This window comes from Polistes dominula, unplaced genomic scaffold (assembly GCF_049000335.1).
Source record: "Polistes dominula isolate Pdom_NZ unplaced genomic scaffold, Pdom_raw_medaka contig_33, whole genome shotgun sequence".
Classification (NCBI taxonomy): Eukaryota; Metazoa; Arthropoda; class Insecta; order Hymenoptera; family Vespidae; genus Polistes; species Polistes dominula.
In genome coordinates, this window is record NW_028300998.1 from 3952842 (window position 1) to 3974469 (window position 21628).

Here is a 21628-nt window from a genome sequence, read left to right on the forward strand (position 1 = left end):
ACTTCAATAAATTTTTGTGTCTATGTTCGAAACTGTACAAAATATTCCGATAAAAATCAAGTTTTATTTCTCTTTCTAAAGAGTAAAGAAAAGAAAAAAAATCTAGGAATATTTTTGCGTATGGTTTACGTAAATGTTACCTTTTGTTAGAAGGTTCGAACGCATTCCGATCACGAGGGGTCCGTTTGTTCGAAGGCGTTCAAAAAAAAGGCCCTAGTGAAAGAGCTTCGAGCAAAAGGGTCTGGAGCTCGAGTAGGTACCGTGAAGAAATTTTTACTTAGCAATCTCGATACACGAACGACGGAGTGCGAATCGTGGCACGCTTCGAGATATTTTCTAATGCCGCGAGACTTAACTCTTTTTCTCTCTCTTTCTTTTTCTCTATCTTACTCTTTCTTTATTTCTGTTTTATGAGGTAATAAACCGACATCACAATACCAGGAGCAGCTACCTCGTACAATGGGCTGGATGTGTTAGCGGCGCAAACGCCACCACTTCGGATAATGGATTCTCTTATGGGTCATAAAATTAAACCTCCGGACAAATTTATGAGCATATTTCCGTTACCTCGACGACCGGAAATGAACGCGTGCCGATTTTGAGAACTATTAGGTACTACCCTAAACTTCCGCTCTTTAACGTAAGTGTAATTTAACGTTGTCTCGATAATCGACACTTCATTACTACACCAAATGAACTTTGAAAACTTGAAAAGCTTTTTAATAATCCTTCTTGAAGTTGATTTCTCTTCGTTTATTACTAACTACAAAAATTTGCATGAAACAAATGTAAATTGCGAGAGTATCTAAATTATGGTATATGAAACACATTAATTTAAAAACATAATATAGATAGGTAGGTCTTACATCATGATAAAAATATTAAATAACTATATAACTTGGTCTGTTTTGCATAAATCCCTGGCAATTGGTCATTCATCCTTACCCCAGCCAATTTTATAATAGAAATATCTACGAGATATGCAATAAAATTAAATTAATCATTCTCCAATAATTTTTCGGCAGCTCGACTACATCGTTATTTTGATCTACGAGTATAACGAGACGTAGGATCAAGAATAGCGTCGAGTACTTCCTTATTAAGACTTAAATTGGGAACCACGAGAGTGGAAAAAGGAGATAAAAAAAAACCAAAAGAAAAAAAGAAAAAAGAGAGAAAGAAAGAAAAAGGATAAAAGTACAAGAGAAAGAGAGAGAAAGATATAGAGTTTGAAAGATTCAGGAATGGTGGTGCATCCAAAGCATTATGGCCGCTACTTCTCGACTTTGGCCGGTTCGGTACGAGGCTAGGAGCTTCGGTGATCGCGGGGAAAGGGAGAGGGTCGAGGACATCCATCTTCCCCCACCATCCCTTTCTCTCCCTCTTTCCGTGTCCTGCCCCGCGTTGTTGTATCCTGCAGGGTTCACCGTACTGACATACATCTCTTCCTGGGGGGGAAACCACTTCGTCTTGTACCCACGACTCTTGGAGTTAACTTTACACAGCAAACTTTCTATCTCCTTCCTCTCGTGTTTTTCTTTGCGTTATTCGTCTCCTTCTCCCTTCTGCCCTCTCACCATCCTCTCACTCTTCTTTCCTTTTCTTCTTTCTTCTCATCCTTATACTCGTTCTCCCGATTCACCTCTTTCTTTTCTCCCCAAGGAAAGGCTCTATGGAACGGACATCAGGAGCCAGAAGACACAAACTTAATCCCCTAGTGATTCATCTGGAACCACCATAGATCTGGATTATCTGTCGTCATCTGCGTATTTACGAGCATTCCGCTTCGTCCTGATTGCGCGCACTCGCCCCACGCAAAACGCGAATAACGCCATGCCCAAAAACGGACACCCGTCGCGAATCTTTTCCTTCTCCTCCTTCCCTTACTACTCTTTCTCATCATCACTATCTCTATTTTGTTTTCTTTACGCGAAATAGAATTTATTTCTATGATAACGCTTACCACGAAATTGAATCGTGACGTTAATATTATTAACAACGATTTGAATTACGAGCAACGGTTGAATTGTGTGGTAGATGTCTCTTCACTCGTGATCGGACAAAGAAAGTAGTATGTTTTGTAAGGATATTCATTGGTATTTAATAAACGTTAATTCATATTCGATTGCTTTTCTTATCTCCGGGAAGTATTTGATTATTCTATTACGATATTCTTATCGGAAGTTTCAGATTATAAAATTAAAATATCACGTTAGCATTTCATGATATAACGAAATGAAGAATCATGGAGGATTCTACTGCGCGTATACGTAGCTCGCATGATATAATCATCTCTTAATCAAACGTAATTTAATTGGCAATAAAGCGTGTAATACGGCTTAACGTTGAATTTGTATGACCGGATGAAAGAAGAACTCTCTCTTTCTTTCAAAGTAGTCAAATTCAATTGCGTCGACTTTAGATTGGCAGGATAATATCGTTAAGAGAATATTCCTAAAGAAAACTCGTTAAAGCACAGCCTGTCGCTAAAAGGAACGTTCGATTACAAGCTGACTACAGGGTAGTTCGATCCAATCCCAGCACTTCGAGATAGGATAAATTTTAACGTTAAAACATAATAATCTTTCATGTATTTCCTTCTATCATTTATATATCTATCCTTCTCTTTCTCTCTCTCTCTATCTCTCTTTTTCTTTCTTACATACTCTTCGCTTTTATCTCTCGCGGTGTGTGGATAAACCCTCGTTAGTCGATAATTCTTTCACCTACCGAGATCCAGGTCTTTGATTAATTCACGATCGAGCAAAACGAATTTATACATCGATCGACCATCCGCAAATTACCTACTCAGTGCGTAATAACTAGGACGTGCTTTCAAACTAACTAACCGTATCCTTGTATATGTATTTATCATTCTTGCTCTAACTCGATCGTTGACAGTCTATTTTCTTCTTTTTCTACTTTTTTTCTTCTTTTTTTTCTTCATTCCTTCTGAGTATTCTTTATTCCCTTCTCTATGTCTTTCTTATTCAACTTCTATTTCTACTTCAAACGTAACTTAGTCCATTCCAAAGAAAATAAGTCCATTTCATCGGTTCGATGATTCACTATATTTTTTTACAATCTCGCATCATTAAAATAAGCTTCAGAAATGGGAATGTGATTACGATTAAATCAAAGTAATCACCCCTTTTTACCTATATTACACTTTCGAAATCGTCTTGTACGTACAAGCGATACGTTTCTTAATAGGCTATTAAAGTCACGAATAGTAGACGAGTATCACTATTATCGGAGATATATTATAGAAATAAATCGATTCGAAAGGAAGATTACCTGTCACAACACTTTCGTTATCTTACCAATCAAATAAATTAAAGAAATATACTTTCCCAAAGTATGAATCCTTGTTTATTTTCATTTGAACAAAATATTACTTTTGGAAAAGGAAATTATTCTGTTTTTTTCGAGAGAGAGAGAGAAAGAGAGAGACAAAGAGAGACTGAAGTTTGAAATAGAAACGCATTTTGAACTTCATTTTCAAAAGAACAGACAATGTCGCTGATATCGTTGCTCATCCATCAAAGAGTATTATTATTTTCCAGTTGGTTTTCCACCTGCAATGGGTGCAGTTTAGTCAACATTCGGAAGCCATATCATTTTATCACGGCCATTCAAACCCCATTGGCCGTGCAGTAGAGATACCGCACATATCTATATACATGTCTAGTCTACATCCTACGCCTCTAGCGGGTGAACCATGAAAAACCTACCACGTTTCCGCACAAAAGATTCCCAAAGCTCGTTTTCCCAAATAAAATTCGAGGAAATGCATTCAATAAAATAAATATTCTTCTGGCGTGTATCGTTTATATCGTTTAGATTTGACAAGACACATGCAAAAAGAATTATATTAAACAAAAGTACGTCTCGTCGATATAAAGAATATTAAAAATGTTAATTTACTACATTTGTTTTATGACGTATATCGTTTAGACTCGATTAGAAATATTTGAGGAAAATTATGTTAAACAAAAGTACGTTTCATCGAAACATTTTTGAGAGTTTGATAAATATATTAAAATGAGATTAAGCACGCAAGTTTTATTCTGATCAAATAAACTCTGAACTGTAATTATATTGTGGTGTATTAAAAAAAAATGGTTAAAAAAAGTTTATCACTTTTTGTCGCATATAAAAAGGAAAGGAATCTCTTTAAGGGAGTCTTTTCGTTGAGTGGTTGTAATAACAAGATATAGAGATGGTACGATACCGAAACACAGCACTTTCGATGATCAAATCCATATTTTATCAAATCGTACAAAGGGAAGAGATAAAATCTATGCTTTGGAGCGAGTAAATGCGTAGGAATGTTACAGCCATGTCTGCATCCGTCGGATCCTTCTCGTTTCTCCGTTACACAAGCTTTCAACATCGTACTTCTAAAAACGAATTTGCTGACTAGCAAAATCACTTGATTTATGCTAAAAGTATAGATAATAATACTAGAAAAACCAATACCAATATAAATTGACCAGAAAATATGTTATAGTATCATTTTTCATGATTATAAGAATAAAAAATTTACAAATTTTCTTTATTAGATTTGATTAGAAATTATTACGATTTGTCACTATAAACGAACACTCATATTGTTGCATAAAAATATAAAAAAATGTAGAAAGATGTGAATATGTGTAGTCTCGCGTCATAAGATTGGATTTCTTTTCTGTAGTCTTCCCCGATCGTTTGAACGCTTTCGTAAAATCACGAACCTTTCGAGACGTCGTTACGTAGCTACGTGCCGTGCAACTTCAGACGCCTAATTCTCCTTACGATCCTGCAGTATTTCGTAAACCGCACTCGTTGTACTCTTGGGACACAATCGCGCAATGAGATTCTACGGAACATCTGCGCCAACTTAGATCTCGTCGCTTAAATTGCTTTCCTTTCCATAACCCAAGACTCTTGATAAGTTTTCAATCATGCGATAAACGTTAACAAAATCATACGAAATAAAATAAATTACAGTTCACTCAAGTTTTTTTTTTCTTTTCCTTGGACCTTGACAGCAATAACAAAAAATGTTAAAAAAGTTTTGATCCCATGGTTCTTTTTTTTTTTGTTAGATTCCCCCAATAAAAGACGACTCTGAACAGTTTGGCCTTTTGCTCTCGACGATTATTCTTCCCTTAGCGACGGCATTATCGTTGCTGTCGATTTCCGTTCATTCGTTTAATAATATCTAATCATCGTCTATATTTCTATGATATTTATGTACGTTAAAGAAAAATCGTGAGCTTTCTTATTAACTTTCATAATATTCTCTTTTACTCTTTATCTTACCTTTCACCCTTCTTATTCCTACAAAATCAGATTAAAACTAGAGGCAAATAGCGCCGATATTGGATTTCAATAATCGAGTTAAAGTTCATTATCTAATTAAGAGAAAGAAAGAAAAACTATCGTAATAATTATTGAATTGTTAAAGAAAATTGCAAGCTCCTATCTCAAATCGGTTGGTAGAAAATTATAACGTCATATGCATGATATCGATCGGTAGTTAAATTCAGACGATAGACTTTCTTTTCATTTGTTCGATGTACGTTTGCAAAGAATAAGAGAAATTTCGATCGTAGATCTCACATTCTTGATGGTTGCGAAAAAAAAGGGCGAAAAGACAAAAAAGATATAGACGCGTCTGTAAGAAGAGTCTTAAAGATCTGAGCGAGGTCAAAGGAAATGGAAACGTTGACAGGGTAGTCGTAATAAAAATAAATATCGAAAGTCTCGTAGACTGACGGAAAACCAGAGAAGGGTGGACAAACCACGCGCTGACGTGGCACCCGTTCTTGTGCTTGTCGATAGAGAAACGTTGAGATCCTGGGGGCGTCCGGTTTCCGTTCAGAAAAATGGCTTTTCTCTTTCCCCTTTTTCTTTCTATCTTTCTCGATCACTTTTCTGGAATACGAGTGGTATCTTTGTTCGCTTGGATTATCGTTGAATTAACGACGTCTACTGAAATACCGGAAGGAAGATCCAAATATTCTTAGGGAACTTCCTTTGGCTAAAACTTCTGATATTGACTTTCTTTTTTACGTGTTACTTATTCGCAAAATAAATATTGTTTCTAGTATATTAAATGTATAAAGTATATCAGAAGGATCACATAAAACTAGTCGACGAACTTATCCTAAAAAAAAAAAAAGAAAAAAAAGAAAATAAAGGAGCAATAAAATCAGTAGGAAGATCTTATCCCATAAAAATCTTTCCGGATGATTTCCAAAGTCATAAAAATGTACCTGTCTAATATGACGCTCGTTTTTGCGGTAAGCATACAATTTTTGTCCAATGAGAAAAGGAAAAAAAAAGAACGGAGAGAAAGAGAGAATATCGAAAGGGTTCAAGATCGTGTAAGGTTTTAGAAACTCGAAAGGGTCGACGGCCATACGTGCAAACCTATTTAAAGCGTATTGCGCGGCACAGCCGGTTCGTGGTGGTGCGTTTACCGCGAAATTATAGTTTCGAACGCGATACACGGGCGCCACAAGTCGATCTACTCGTTGATTAAAATCGTGAAAAGGAGAAGGTGCGAGCGTTGTGAACGACGATTACGAGAGAAAAAAAGGGAGCAAGCACAAGCCATTTACGCGTACCCGCATTGCGGTCCCGTCCTAAGAGTTGAACGAGTAAGAAAGAGATAGAAAATCTTCTTGGCACTTTGAATCGCCCCAACCCTTTCATCTTTTTGGATAAAACCCAGATCGTCGAGCGTTATAAAAGCGATGGACTGACTGGCCACGGCAAAAATGGAAATTATGAGAAGGATTTTTAATAAAAGGTTTACGAACGAAAGGAAATCGATGGCTGAGGTAACATCATCGACTTCATTTCTACGTTTTTTATTTGTTTTTTTTTCTTTTTTTTTTTTATACACTTCGCGAGAATATAATCGTACAGCATCGTGCATAAGTCACCGGATATTACCATACATTACATACTTTCAACACGTTTTTTTAATCTTCACAATCATAGGAGCCCTTTCTTAAGCAAACTTTTTTAAGACAATTATTAGGTATAGGAACACAGTGAAACAGGTGAATAATTTGTTACAACTATGGTAACAAATTATCTTTTACAAGTCAAAAGAAAAAAAATATAAATACGAAAAAAGATTAATCAAATATAAAATAGCTTATAATATTTACAATTGACGGTTTACGAATAAATTTATCTATACAAAGTTATATTTATCGATAAGGACAGTGAAAAGGTAACACAAAGTGTGACATGGAACATTCCGAAAAGATAGTCGTTTTTCGAGATTATACGTTTGTCGCACGGAAAAGGGTTGGGTGGGAACGAGGTAGGAAGAAGGGGTGGAAGGTGGTATTTGCGCGGGCCAAACGACCCAAATAGAGAACAAACAGTGAGGGAGTACACGTAAAGGGTGGAAAAGAGAGAGAGAGAGAGAGAGAAAGAGAGAATGAGGCTCGTGCGTGCTGGTGGAAAGAGTGCAAGAGTGAGAGAGAAATAAATAGATAAATAAAGAAAGAGAGAAATAAAGAGAGAGATAGAGAGAGAAAGAGTGGGAAGGGTTTGGTATAGAAGAGAGCAAAAGGAAAGCGAGAGAAGGGAGGAAATGGCGCACGTTACGGAGAAATGGCGCGGAAACTGGGGATAGTGACGGGCAATGGGCGCTCGCCACTGTCGTCTCTTTCTCTTTCTTTTTCTATCGTTTGCTCTATATCTATCTATCTATCTTTCTCTTTTTCTCTCTTTCCTTCTCTCTCACTCACTCTCTCTCTCTCTCTCTCTCTCTCTCTCTCTCTCTCTCTCTCTAGCCGAACGAAAACTCGAATCGTAGAGACCGTGGGAGGACAACCACTCCCCGAGTTTTGTGTTGTCGTCGTACCAGAGCCACCGGCGAGTTCGAAGGAAGGAGTACAAAAGAGGAAACGAACTAGAATACCTTAGGAAAAGGGAATCGAGGAAGGGATGAAGCTGCATGGCCATAGAGAGAACGAATGGAAGAGAAGGAACCTATTTCTCTTGTTCTCTTTCTTTTTTCACGATCTTTTTTTTCCTTTCCTTTTTTTTTTTTTTTATTCCTTTATCCTTTCTTTTCTTCCCCTTTATTCTTTTTTCTCTCTTATTCTTTCTAAGATTCTTTCTTTCATTCTTTCTTTCTTTCTTTCTTTCTTACTTTCTTTATTTCCTCGTTTTTTGAATCGTGCGCGAAAACCATTGGTAGGATTAAGCTCGAGTTGGCCGAACTACTGGGCGACCCTTGGAATTCCTATCGCGAGGGCAGTAAAGACCTTCTGCTCCTAATGGACTGCGAGTAATGATCTCCGATGTTTGTGGCTTACGTTTCGACCTTGAGATTAATGCAATGCCTTCTCGTTAACCGATGCTCTTGACGTTTCGTCGATGGGCAAGAGTTTCTTCGATTCTTATCCCTCCATTACAATTTTTATTCTCGTATTTTACTATACTTTTTGTTTGTCGTAGAAAAGAAAAAATTCAACCATTTTTTTTTTACTTCCGTTTGTGACGTTGGCTTGTAAAGGATCGATTTTATACGATCCGCTCGTTTTCGAAATAAGGGAACGTTTCTAATAAAAAAAATTGAAAGGGTCTTTTTCAAGATCTTACAAAGAACTTGAGATTTTGTCGATTTCAGGTATATGCACGTTAGAATACCTTAGGTATACTACACGTGGTAATCCTACCGACATCTAGCGGCATACCGCACAACCTGAAGCTGCTAAAACGATAGTAGTCGAAGAAAAGTAATATCGATGAAACTTACATTAGTCGGGATCGCTGAATGAGTAGAACGAACTCGTATCTCCTAACATGTTTGTCTTCTTATCGTTGAATCCAGTAATTAATGTTCAATCTATCCTGGTCTAAGTAGACACCTGTGATCGAACAAAATAATAATAATTATTATTAACATATATATATATATCCTGATCATATAAACGAAGCTACATTTTAAATGATTACTCTTTTTCGAATGAATCGATTTTGTAAAAAGTTATTAATCAACGTGAAACTTATTATGTTTAACAGTTACTTATGTCAAATATAATACGGAGAAAGCTATAAAATGGCTACAACTTTTCTTCGAAACATGTGTTAACTGGTGTCGATGTTAGTAATGAACGTATGTGCATATTCTCGTTAAACAGTTTTCAATACTTTATTGAATATCTTATTAACGATATATTTACGATCGTCATACTAAGAAGCACGATTCAAAAATCATTATTGAAGCGCATAAGGGTAATAAAATAAAAGAAGAGGACTACCGCAGGATGCGTCTTGCAGTGAGTGAGCTTTTGCTCTCGCAAGAGGATGAAGGGCCTATTTAAAGATGGGAGCTCGTAACGAGGCGCCACAAATGGCGATAGATTGAATTAAGATTGTGCGGTGGCCTCCTGGAAAATGAGCCAATTATGAATTAATTGCAACGTTATGGTAGCTCCACGGTGGACTTTAATATCCGATTATGTCTTAACAACGTATTGCGCATCGATACGAGACTTGTTCGCAGTCGAGTACCTTCTCTTAACTTCTTACCATCAGATCTTATTATATGTACTTGTATTCGAAATGTTTTAAAACTCTTTTTGAAATATCGTTACTCTTGTCTGAACGTAAAGCTTTAGTGTATCATATCTCATTCGCATTGTCATTTTATCTTACAATTAGATTTACAACGGGCACGAAGATACGTACGAGAGAAAGAGAGAGAGTACAATTTAGAACTTCTTAGATACAAATATACCAAATTATCCATTTAAATTATTATTATTATTAAATATTATTATTATATGATACGAGTTAGGACTATAAGCAAATGTCATAACAAAGATTCGAATGAAAAATTTGTTAATAAATAATATACACGTAGGCTCATAATTAAAGGGTTTCAAGTCGAAATCTCGAATTGTCGAGACACATAATTTTTCTTTCTTATCGTTGGCCGGTGCAATACCGAGGGTAACTTCTACGGCACTCTGCCAAACATTGTTTCCGCATTACAATCTCCCTTGTCATCCCTCGCGTATCACCATGACTCCTATTATTAACGTCCGAACGCGTAGGTACGATTACACATGAGATGCGAGTATGCTTGCTTTTCTATACCCTTCATTTTGTGTACCTCACTGTCCTGGGAGGGCTCTGAGAGGGTTTTCTAGTGCACGCAACCACTCGACTAAAGTAACTTACAGCTTCTAGGACTATAATTATTCGTTAACAGTAGGCAAAGAGAAAGAGAGAGAGAAGAACGTGCACCAACCATCGTCACCTTCACAAGCCGTGATGTTATTTCAGAAACGTTCTCGCCATAAATGTCGCTGTAAGCTCGCCATAACGACTGGATTCTTTGAAAATTTCCTTCTCGTATTTGTAACATTAACGTTTTTGCTTAATTGACAACAAAATGATCGTACGTGTATAAACAAACTCGGCAAAATCAATAACTGATCAATATTCTAGACGAGTAGAACAATAGTTTCACATATATTAAACTTTAGAGTTCTTCTTTATTTAGAAAATATTTGTTCTGACTGAAATTAAAATATTTATACTAAATCAATGAAAAATATTAAGAAAACTTGAAGAAATAGATTAATAAATGATATATTATTATTAATATAAAAAGTAATAGATTGTATCAAAATCAAGGGATAATAGAATATTTAAGAAAAACCAATCATTTGTTGAATGCTTGCAACAACAAGTATTTGACTTATTCCAAACTTTTTAGATACCCTGTACATATAAACTCATCTTCTCTAAAAAGATGAATGAAAATCTTAAATATTAGAATGTTGTCTGTATAGAGAAATAATCGAATTGTACAACATATGCCAATCCCACGTGTTTTCCAAGACTGCGATTGTTAAAGGTGCGGCCAAGTAACTAGACCAATAACGTTTGCTCTACCTCAGCGTGGGATCTTGTAACACCTACGTAACAATACGTTATTCCAGAAGCATGTTCGCCATTACCAACTACAGCGTCTATGGGTGCCAAGTCTTGTTACTTGTGATCTAAGACTATGGCTTTGCATGGACCACCGTTGCAAGATGGAGGAATAATTATGATAGGTTGTTATTGGTGAGTTGCTACCTTTGACATCATAACTTTATTTTTTCTTTTTTTTTTTTTTTTTTTTTTTTTGATCGACTAGATAGGGAGAGAAATGATTTAAGTCTCATCGAAAAATATTCGACTAATCTTTAAATCCATATTTAAATCTATCAACATTAACAGTTTTTATTCGTATTTTCCTATGAAATGGGTGAGTAAGAAAGACTAGCAAACTTGTGGAACAAAAATTTTCAATTAAAAATCCATAATTTATACTTTTGTACTTCGATCGAACATAAATTATTTAACCAGTTATATGAAACTTCTTTATACCTTTCTTTTTATCCGTCGCGATTAAACATTTTAATAAAAAAAATAAAATTAAAGAATAATTTCTGTTATAATCAAATTAATTCGGTAAACCTTAATCGGTATTTTTTAGATATTTTTTGTTTGTGTTTACAAGGATTTGTAACATCAATATTCAAAGTCGCAATTTTTGTTATATTTGTGTGATCGTGGACTCATTGGAAATGTAAAATTATTCTAGATGAGCTGATTATTTGATATTTTTGAAAAAAAAAAAACCAATATTACTACATATTTTAATCTTTTGAGTAAATCTTTGATCAATAAAATCGTACAAATATCGTAACCGTGAAAATTCACAGCGTGAACCATCGCATGTTAACCCTTAATCGGATGCCTCGTCCGTATGCATTCGATGAACCACCAATGAATCACGAAAGATTCTGGCAGGCGACCAATGTAGTTATGAATAGTAAGGTCAAGGGGTTTCTTAACGTCATCGTAAATCAACTTGAAGATATTGGTTATTTTAAGGTCAAGAAAGGCAAAAAATAAGGAAATAAAAAAAGGGAAAAGAAAGGGTCACAGAATCGGATATTTTTTTTTTTATTTATTTTTTTAAAAAGGAAAGTTAACAAAACGAGCAAAAGAAAAGCCACCCACGTAACGGCATTTCTTGATTACCCCCTGAAGTTTTTCTTTTTCTTCTGGTATTTTTTTCTTTCCTACATCATCTTTCGTCGTTTTGACCGAACGCAGAGATTCGACTTTTTTACGAGAATCTGAGCGACTGTCGTTGACTTTTACAACGATGACTTTTATGACCGCTATAGTGTACTCATCGTAGACTCTCAGAAATGTAGAATAAAAGTATCTCTGAACCCGAGGTCATTGATTGGTTCTGCCCTTAGATCGAACGTCGTATATTTTTTAGCTTCTATAAAAAATCTCTTTAAGGACGTGAACAACTACATTGTCTACACTTAGCTCGATTGTAAAAAACTGTTTCCTATGTTTTCAATGTCTGAGCTTTTAGGTAGTAAACTTAACGTTTTGTTGTTTTTTGTTATTGTACACAATACGCATAGCTGACACATAAAAAATATAAAAAAAAACTTATTCTGACTTGTAGAGAAATATTCTTCTTAAAAAATGTTACGTTAAGAATAATCGTTAGAAATGAACAAAGATATAACTTTAAGAAGACAAAGAATTCCTTTTAGAAACTTCTTTGAAGTTCTTCGTTCTAATTTAGAGTATTTCGCGAATTCCTCTAATGCCATTTGCGTTAAACGAAATTCACGTTCGCGTAATATCGTCCGAATGTAATATCCTTTTAGTAAAGAAGTTGGAACACCCGTTAGATGTAGCAGCACGCACATGAGTTTCTGCGGAAAGACGGTCGTGGTAGGATGCCACGAGATGTATAGGCAATCTTGCAAATGAGAATCGTGAGTAACGGCGAACATTAGCACACCCATACTATCGCCTTTTCTCTGCAGGAGTACACGTATACACATGTACCTTGAAAAAGAGAATATGAGTGTTCCAGGTGTATATATACACGGACTTCTTCTCGATAATGTCTCGCCGTTGGTGTTCTTTATGTCGTCGAAACTACGTTGGAAGAAAGAAAGAGAGAGAAAGAAAGACATTGAAGGAGAGGAAAAAAAAATAAGAGGGTAAAAGCAAAGCACGGAGAAAAAAAGGAGAGAAAAAGAGATAGAGATACAAGAGGGTATAAAAAAAAAAAACAAGGACGTAGTTAATCTGTTCCTCTTCGTTTTTACATCTTAAGGGTATAAATGGTATCTTCGTTAATACAGTCCTGAAGTTCATAACAATTTTTATTCCTTATCGAGAACGATCACTGAAATGTTTACGTCTTATTTCACGTTGGTATATTGTATGTACATACACGTATATAACGTAAACGTTTCCATTGATTTTCAACGAATTATATTATTTTAACGAAAAAACGACATCTCCCAAAAGTTTCGTTTTACGCTTTACATATATGTAAGTTGATGATATGTATGTGTATAGGTAGAGAATGGCCAATGAGATAAATGCAATTATTTTTGCGAGACGATAGCGTGGGAATGTCAAGCGGTTATCGCGTTTTATAAACCATTAACGTATTAAAGTGTTAAATTAATGGAATAGCTAACAGACGAAACTCCTTTTGTTTTATGCGGATCGATGCTAATTTGCAAAATTCCGATTTGTGTGATATTATTGAAAATTCCTATTACAATTCGACGAAATTATAGATATATTTCTATATGAAAATAATATGAAAATAACTTGTTTCATCTGTTTTATGTACTGTGTAATAAAATTCCGAGTTTGAATAAGTGTATGTACATTTATCAGATACGATAGACGTTATACCAACGACAGTGCGTCACCAGGTCTCTAGGTCCTTGCATTTATTATCATTCAAGTCACGTCCCAGTCATTCCGTTTCTGCTTAATTGCAGTAAAACGTACATTCAATCTACTGCAGATTTACGTTCATGTTCCTGTACGTAAGGTACTTTAAACAGATTTACGTATGCGCGTATATAAATTTTGCGAAACAAATCTCGAAAATGTTAATAAAACGTTTTACAAAAAAAAAGATTGATGTGTGCAGGATTTGCATATCCCTTATTCTCAAAATATAAAACTAAATATATACAATCAATATTACATCTACTCGATAATATATCCTTTTCAACTTAACAATTTCGTAAAAGAATATTTTATCGAAAGATTAATAATAAAGATCATTGAAAGTAATTTTTAACAATTGTGAGACGAATATTTATTTTCTAAATCATTCTGATATATGAACGATATCTAGTAAACATATAACGCATCTTTATAACATTCCAAGCGATTTTTCCGAGCCGTAAACGAGTGCAAGAACTTTAAAACGTCTATAAGCGGTCTAGGAGCTTTTGTAGGAGGTGCAAAAGAACGATACCGCGAAAAGAGGGAGAGGTCGTCCGTTGCGACCCTTTCACTTGAAATGGCTCGTACTCTCGAACGAAATAGGCCATAGCTGGAGCAACCAATGGGTAATGCAACTCCTAGCGAAGTATAGTATACAACACCATCGTCTATAGAATTACATGGACACGTTCGTAGACAGCAACACAAGGAAATGCATTGACATCTGTGTTAGTACAAAATACCAACGTACACAGTGTACGATACGCGATATGATATTCCTAGAGTCTAGGCTATCCTGAAGGGTTTCCTTAGACCTGAGTGAAAAAGAGAATAGAATAGAAGTGTTCTGAAAAGAGAAAATGAAAAAGAAACAGAAAGAGAGAGAGAGAAAAAGAGAGAGAAAAGTTTCGTAGGAAGCCGCGTGCCACCAGTCGAGAAAGCACCTATCCTATCTGGTGCGATAAACGCTCTTTTGGGCTTGCACGGCTGAAATCTCGACTCCTACTTAGTCCCGTGATTCATAAATAATGCATGTTCCTCGTACGATCTGCACCGATACTCCTCCTTATCATTCTATAGCGGGACTGAGAAATCGCTTTAATATGATAAGGATAACGTTGTGAGGATTACGATGGTATAGCTTCTTTTCAACGATCTTCCTAAATCGTGTCGTTAAATATTTTCTTAATGATTACATTTATTACTACTAATTTCATTTGATCTACTTTGAGTCCAAATTCACTATCGATATTTTCATCTTTTTTCTTTGAGAATTAACTTTTTTCAATTTACTAACTATTACTTCATAAAAAAGCATCAATAATAATGTATGAAGCATTAACGAAAATCATATTTTTTCCAATTAAAAATTTGTTTGACGAGCGATGACTCACAATCAGATTATTATAAATATTAGTGATTTTTGGTCGAACATAAACGATGCATTATTAATGGTATGCATAGTAATAAAATTATTGATTAATTTCTGTATTGTTGAGACAAGTTTTAAATGATTACGTCGAAGCTGAAAAACTAGAGTAAATATTTTTTATTTCGTCATTGTTCTCTATCGAACACATTATGGACGAATGTCTTCTTGCAGATATTTTAACGTTAAAAGTAAGAAACTATAAGAAAATGCAACAGTCATATCTGGAAGGTAAGCGTTACGCTCGATGTAAATTTTTAAGCGTTCATACGACCTCGCCGCTTATTCTCATGCAGGCTGGACGTCCCAATTAGGGGATAATTGAAAAATGAATATAATCAAGTAGGAGTAGCTGCTTACGCACTCTTGTCTCGTAAGAAGATCTTTCATATACGTCGGCACGTATGCACTCTCTTTTACGGATCGCACCTTTGTACTTTATTATACTTGTCGCGATGGTACCTGGGTATATATTTTTCTTGCAAGACGTAACATGTGTGTCATAATTAGAGAACATCCTTTTAATTAAATAAAACACGATGAAGAAAACGCTTCACAGAAGCAACGTGTCCTGCCTATTGACGATCGAAATGAGCGTTAGGCTTATAGAAGAATTATGCAAAATACCGTCAATCTTAAATAAATAATGATAAATGGTTTCCATCGCGAATATGATTATACTTCGATCGAGTCGTTAAATGTAGCAACGATATGAATCAGAAAATTTGAAGAACCCCAAACAGCTTCTTGTTCCTCATTCCTTCGGATATATATTTTTATTCTCCTTACTTTTATCGTTAAATAATTCATTATTCTCGTAACAAGAGTTTTAATAGCAAAAACAAATTAACGAAAATTATATACGCGAGTGAGACTTTACTACAAAATTGACACTATTGGTAAAAATTATCATTTTCAAACCATACACAAGGATATTTAAATAAACTCGATGAGTATATGAGTAAAACCATATAAATTTATCTTCCGCAAAAGACTAACCAAATATCGAAAAATGAAAAAGTATTATCCCTGGTCTATAATAGGTGGATCGATCGACATATAATATTACGCTACGCGTACAACGAGGTGCGTATGCGACAGAGAAAGGCTTGTTTTGTTGTACATGTCAGATATACACTCACACAAGTGCGTGAGCTAGCACTCACCACAGTTTATGTGCAACATTATCCCAACATTACACCCCTACCACTATGCGATCATCCCCTCTCATCCTCCCCACCGTGTAAAGTCGATTGCACGACGGGAAAATCGAGCAACCGCTGTTGGAGGGCTTGTTTACCAGGACAGAGCAAAATGATTAATCGCTTTGGTTGGCCGACATAGGAGTGCTCTGGTTAATTAATCAGATATCGTGGAAATTAGCGCAAGCTTGCTTTCAATCAAACTGCCGAGAACCGATCGAACCATTCCAAACTACGTTACCTACTCGTGGAAATTCACGTTTCCTTTAATTTATAGCTGTTTAAGTCTCTCTATCAAATCGTGCCTGCTCTCGTTCGATACGATTCGATTTTGCAAAACAATAGTTCATGCTTAGATAAACGTAATAACGAATTGATAAAAATGTAAAGTTTCAAGCTTCGAACTGTACTTAATTCTTATAATCATTTTCATCAAATAGAATAATAAAGCTAACAAAAAAAAATGTTTCTATTAAAATACAAATAGAATACGTAAACTTGTCGTAGTCTATGATCATTCCATATGGTAAATCTAAGAAACTAAAAATAAAAAAATGAAAGAAAAAGAAAAAGAGCATGAAATCAGTAAGTCCGATCTCAGTTCATCTCTCCTTCTATCTCCGTTTGAAAATATCCAGCGTCTCGAGGACGATACATGGAAAGTATGTATTCCCTTTCGAGACACCCGATAGAGTATAGTCGGTGTGTAGTTTCAGGGGTAGTTTCGCGAAGGATAGATACGAGGGGAAGTTGGTGCGATTCGAGGTAGAGGTGGAGGTTACGGGAGGGGTGCAAGAGAACGGGTGGATTCGCAATATAGTGGGGATGGTGGAATGAGAAGGGTTGGAAGGGAGGTTGGGTGGTATGGCGTGGGGTGGTAGGTGGTGGGTCGCGCACGCGGCCACTAGTGGGGAGTAATGAGGTGGGGAGGAAGGTGGACGGCAGTAGCGACGGCAGTTGAGGCGCATGAGCACCACTTTTATTGATTCCGTAACTGCCGCCATGACTGCCGTGCCGCCTCGTGGGGGTGAGTTCGGGTCGTTCGGGAGCTCTGCCGGTGGAGGGGGAGGTCGGTGGATGCGGGCGAGCGGCTAAAGTAAAGTACGAGGGTGAGGCTGATGGGGTGGAAACTCTGCGGAGATAAAAAGGAACGAGGGTTGGTTCCGTGTCGGGACCGGTTCCAGGGGGAGACGATGTGCCGGAGAAGGAAGAGAAGGGGTTAGCCCGCAGAAATATCAACATATCTTATATTGCGTACAAACATACAACCGGAATGAGAATAAACTTGAGATTCACCGTGATACTTTCGCAAATAAAACCACCGGGGAACGGTCTACGAGCTAGCTATGGGGAGGGGGGTGGTTAGCTCGAGTTTCTCCTATCACGGCCGACTCTTACGACGACAGACCTGAATTTTCTACGTGCGTTCTGCGATTTGCCGAAATGCGATTCGCACTGGCTTCTTTCTATCGACATTCGATTGAACGAATTACAGCGCGAAACCCTTTCGATACAATTCGAAACAGTTTATACTACATGTTTATACTATCCCTTCTCTCTTTAAGTTAATACTTTTACTATTTTATATATATATACTTGTCGAAATTGTATTTGCAATGAAAAAATTGAAAATATTTTAACATGTCGATGAATATAATATTATAATTAAATAAAAAATAAGAGACGTAAAAGCAAAGTTCCACCTCGGTACAAATGAACTCGTCGTTCATAGAGTCCTTTTATTCTCTTGATTTACATTATGTACGTGTAGCTAATACATATAAGAGAGTCATCCTTGCTTCTGCAGAATTATACCGCATATAAAGGCAAGAGATAATTGAGGAAGGGGTCAAGAGACTTCTCGTTCGTGGATTGGTGGAAAGGATAGGCTTTCGGATGACCGTGGGTGTAGGTAGGCCCTCCGATTAGAAGGGGTATGCGCCGATGCGTGAAGATAATTAAGCCGGCTGATCTATGGCCGTTTCACGAGTTCGCTCGTTATCTCCTCGGTACCTCGGCCGGCACCCCTTGGTATTTAGTTCAGTTTCGGATATACGGGAACATCCAAAGCCGATGATCTCCCCTCGTACCTCTCCTCTCGTACCAGTCCAACGGTATGGGAGTTCAGAACTCAGAGGTCGACGTTCAACGGTCGACGCTTTTCGGTATCCATCCCCAATCCCTCCCATGTCTCTTCCCTCTTCCACCCTCGCTACATTTCCATCCCTCCTTATTCTCCTTCGCTACCTTCTCCTCCTCTCTCTCTCTCTCTCACTCTCTTTCCCTCTATTTCGCTCTTTCTCTCTCTTTCTCTCTATATCTCTCTTTCCCTCTCACTCACCCTCTCCTCTCTCTTTCGACTGCTTTATAGTCTGGAGTCGCTCCATCGAGGGTGCATCCCATTCCCGGCTTTAATTGAGACATAAATAAGGTTTGTTTGGCTTTGCCATTCAACCGACTGGCTATCCCTGGGAATTGGGATTGAGGCTTTGCCAATACAACCCGTTCTGCATAATGGCGACGTTAAATTTTGCTTGAACGGAAAAAGGAAAGGCTTTTTTTCCTGACGCGAGTACGTGTCCGCCTAGTTTTCAAGGACTCGAAAATACGACAATTGCCGAGGCGTTAGAGTCTCAATCAGTTTACCTCCCCTTCGTAACTGGAGAGAGCTTCGCTTGGAATTTTCTTTTAAAAGCCGAGACAAAGTCCGATTCACGAAGAACGTTTCTTCTCGTGGAATTTTTTTTCTTCTTTTTATTTTTTTGCGAAAATCAACGTCCGCGTAAACTTCGTTTGGTATTAAGATAAAATATAAAAGAAGAAAATTTGAAAATAAGAAATAAATTAGATGCGCATAAATCATTTTTATGTGGCACTTCTTTAACATCTCTCTTTGTTTTTCATTCTATTTCTATCTGAAAGGATGGTCTCGCACCGTCGTGTGAATACGCCCTGCTGTTTCCAGAATCTTCGTCATTGTTCTTGTTGAGATATCGATGGCAGCAGGTTGAGTTAGTGTACAGGAACGAAGGGAGAAAAAATAAAAGAAAAGGAAAAAAAGTGTTATACGACGACCAACCAGATTCGAGCTGTGAATCTGAGTAGGCGTATGGGCGTAGGCGAAAAAGAGGAAAAAGGATAGAAAAAAGAGAGGTGGAGATTCCAGGTAGGCTAATGCGTCCACGCAATGGGAGTCTCGTGCTAGTAAGATCGTAATTTTCGTTAGCCAGGTATCTCGAAAGACTTACGATCAACCTTTGTACGTTTGCCGGCAGGCTCTATGCGATACAAGTTAATCCCACGGATCCTCCTCGTACACCCCTCATTCTTTCCCCTTTCTTTCTCCTCTCTCAAGGTTATTTCGTGTCTTAATCTATCACGTTTCTTCTTCGTGAGTAAACATTCTCTCCCTCGGTATATTCTCCCTATTATATATTATTACGACTAGATAACTTGGAAACAATTTGAATAAAACCCGAAAGATATAAGTACATTATTTTTTTTTATAATGAAAATTCCATTTGTTATTTAAAAAAATTACTCGAATATTATTTGTCTTTTCGATATTAATAATTAAACGTTGAATCTTTAACCCTTTGTATTATATTTTTTCTCTTGAATTCTAACACAGAATTTGTTTGCATGATCGTTTCGGTGTCCCTTTGGACTACCGGAAGTTGGTAAAAAAAAAACCTACGGATTCCAGAAATGGGTGGGTAGATGCGTAACATACGTCACCCTCGGTTTAATCTCGCTTCTCGTTTATGCTACTGTGAAACGGGCGAAACGATTGCGAGCTCGATTCCTCCCCTATCCTCTCTCTCTCTCTCTCCTACCTCTGTCTCTCTACTCGAGTTCTGTGGCGATTTTGCTGATGTATCTCGACCGTCGTTCTTTCCCCCTTTTGTCTCGCCGCTTCGCGAGGATGTAAATGTCATTGGCGCCGTGGTGTCGCTTCGAGATCAGCACTCCTGGATAAAACTGTTTTGGGATAGAGAAATGAGCTTGTCGTGCGAGGGTGGAACAAGATATTATGACTCTCGCCTTCGAAATATGACTTTTGAAAATTCAAAATACTAGGTATGTTATTTATCATATTGTCCAATCTTGCGAAATATTTTTTTACATAGAATTTTAAAACAATCGAAAGGAATCTTATTCATCATAATTCTATAGAATATCAAAGAAGTAAAATTAAAATTTTTAAAATTGTATAAAATCTAGAAGCTAAAAAGATGACATATTTTTTCCTGATATCTCGATATCCATACACTTAACGAATTTTAATATCATATTTCCATATATCATACTTTATAATTACGTTTCTATAATTTATTATTTGTTTCAGACGACAACGGAATAAAAAACTCGTGTCTCGAGGATTCCTTTTTCAAGGTAAAAAGAAACATCCAATATAGGAAGAAAATCATTTGGGGAGAATAATGTGTACGCCATTGGTTGTGAGTTATTGACTGATATATGTGTCTCCGACCATGCACAGGATTCTAATACCGTATCTCCCGCCTTTGCTTACCTTGTTCTCTACCTCTTACCTTCTTGCAAGTAACCGAACGTTCCTACCCCTCCCTTTTCTATCTCTCTCTCCTCTCTCTCCCAGTTTCTCTCTTTCTCCTTTCTCTAACACCCTCCTACTCCACAGGGGAGCATCTTCCGCTAATGAAACGCCGGTGAGCTAAAGCCACCTCGTGCCGCTAGCTTTTACTATGGTGTTCGTCTGAAATCACCCTCGCGACTTACTGATACCGCCCTTCTAAATCCGCCGAACGTGGGAGGGCTGGGTTATTCTGAATCTCCTTTAATTCGAGACGCGATACTTCAACGCCACTCGTGTTGATGACGTTTCTTTTCTTTACTTCTTCTTTTTTGTTTTATATCTTCTAAAATGAACGTACCATTAAACGAACAGCTGTCTAAGTCGTTTCTATCAATTTTCAAAGCTTCATTAGTTTTATTATTCAATATCAGTAAGGTATATACTGGTGTTTTAAATTGTCAATTTTAACAATTTTTAGAAATTTATTTCATACGAGTTATAAATATTAACGGATACGAATGAACGTAGTTATATGGTCGAGTTTCTTTTCTTCAAATAAATAACGAATCCTACGAAATAGCTTTCACTAAGATCAACGAAACCTTAGAGTGTAATAGTCTC

At 36.8% G+C, this 21628-nt stretch overlaps 1 long non-coding RNA gene across 1 annotated transcript in view; it reads right to left on the reverse strand.

The window, feature by feature from the left end:
• Positions 1–8783: 8783 nt before the first annotated feature.
• Positions 8784–21628, reverse strand: part of LOC149032231 (uncharacterized) — a 145883-nt gene continuing 133038 nt past the window's right edge. Inside the window, exon 3 of the long non-coding RNA XR_016176877.1 lies at positions 8784–8888. This is a non-coding gene — a long non-coding RNA (uncharacterized LOC149032231). The remainder of the gene's footprint in view (positions 8889–21628) is intronic.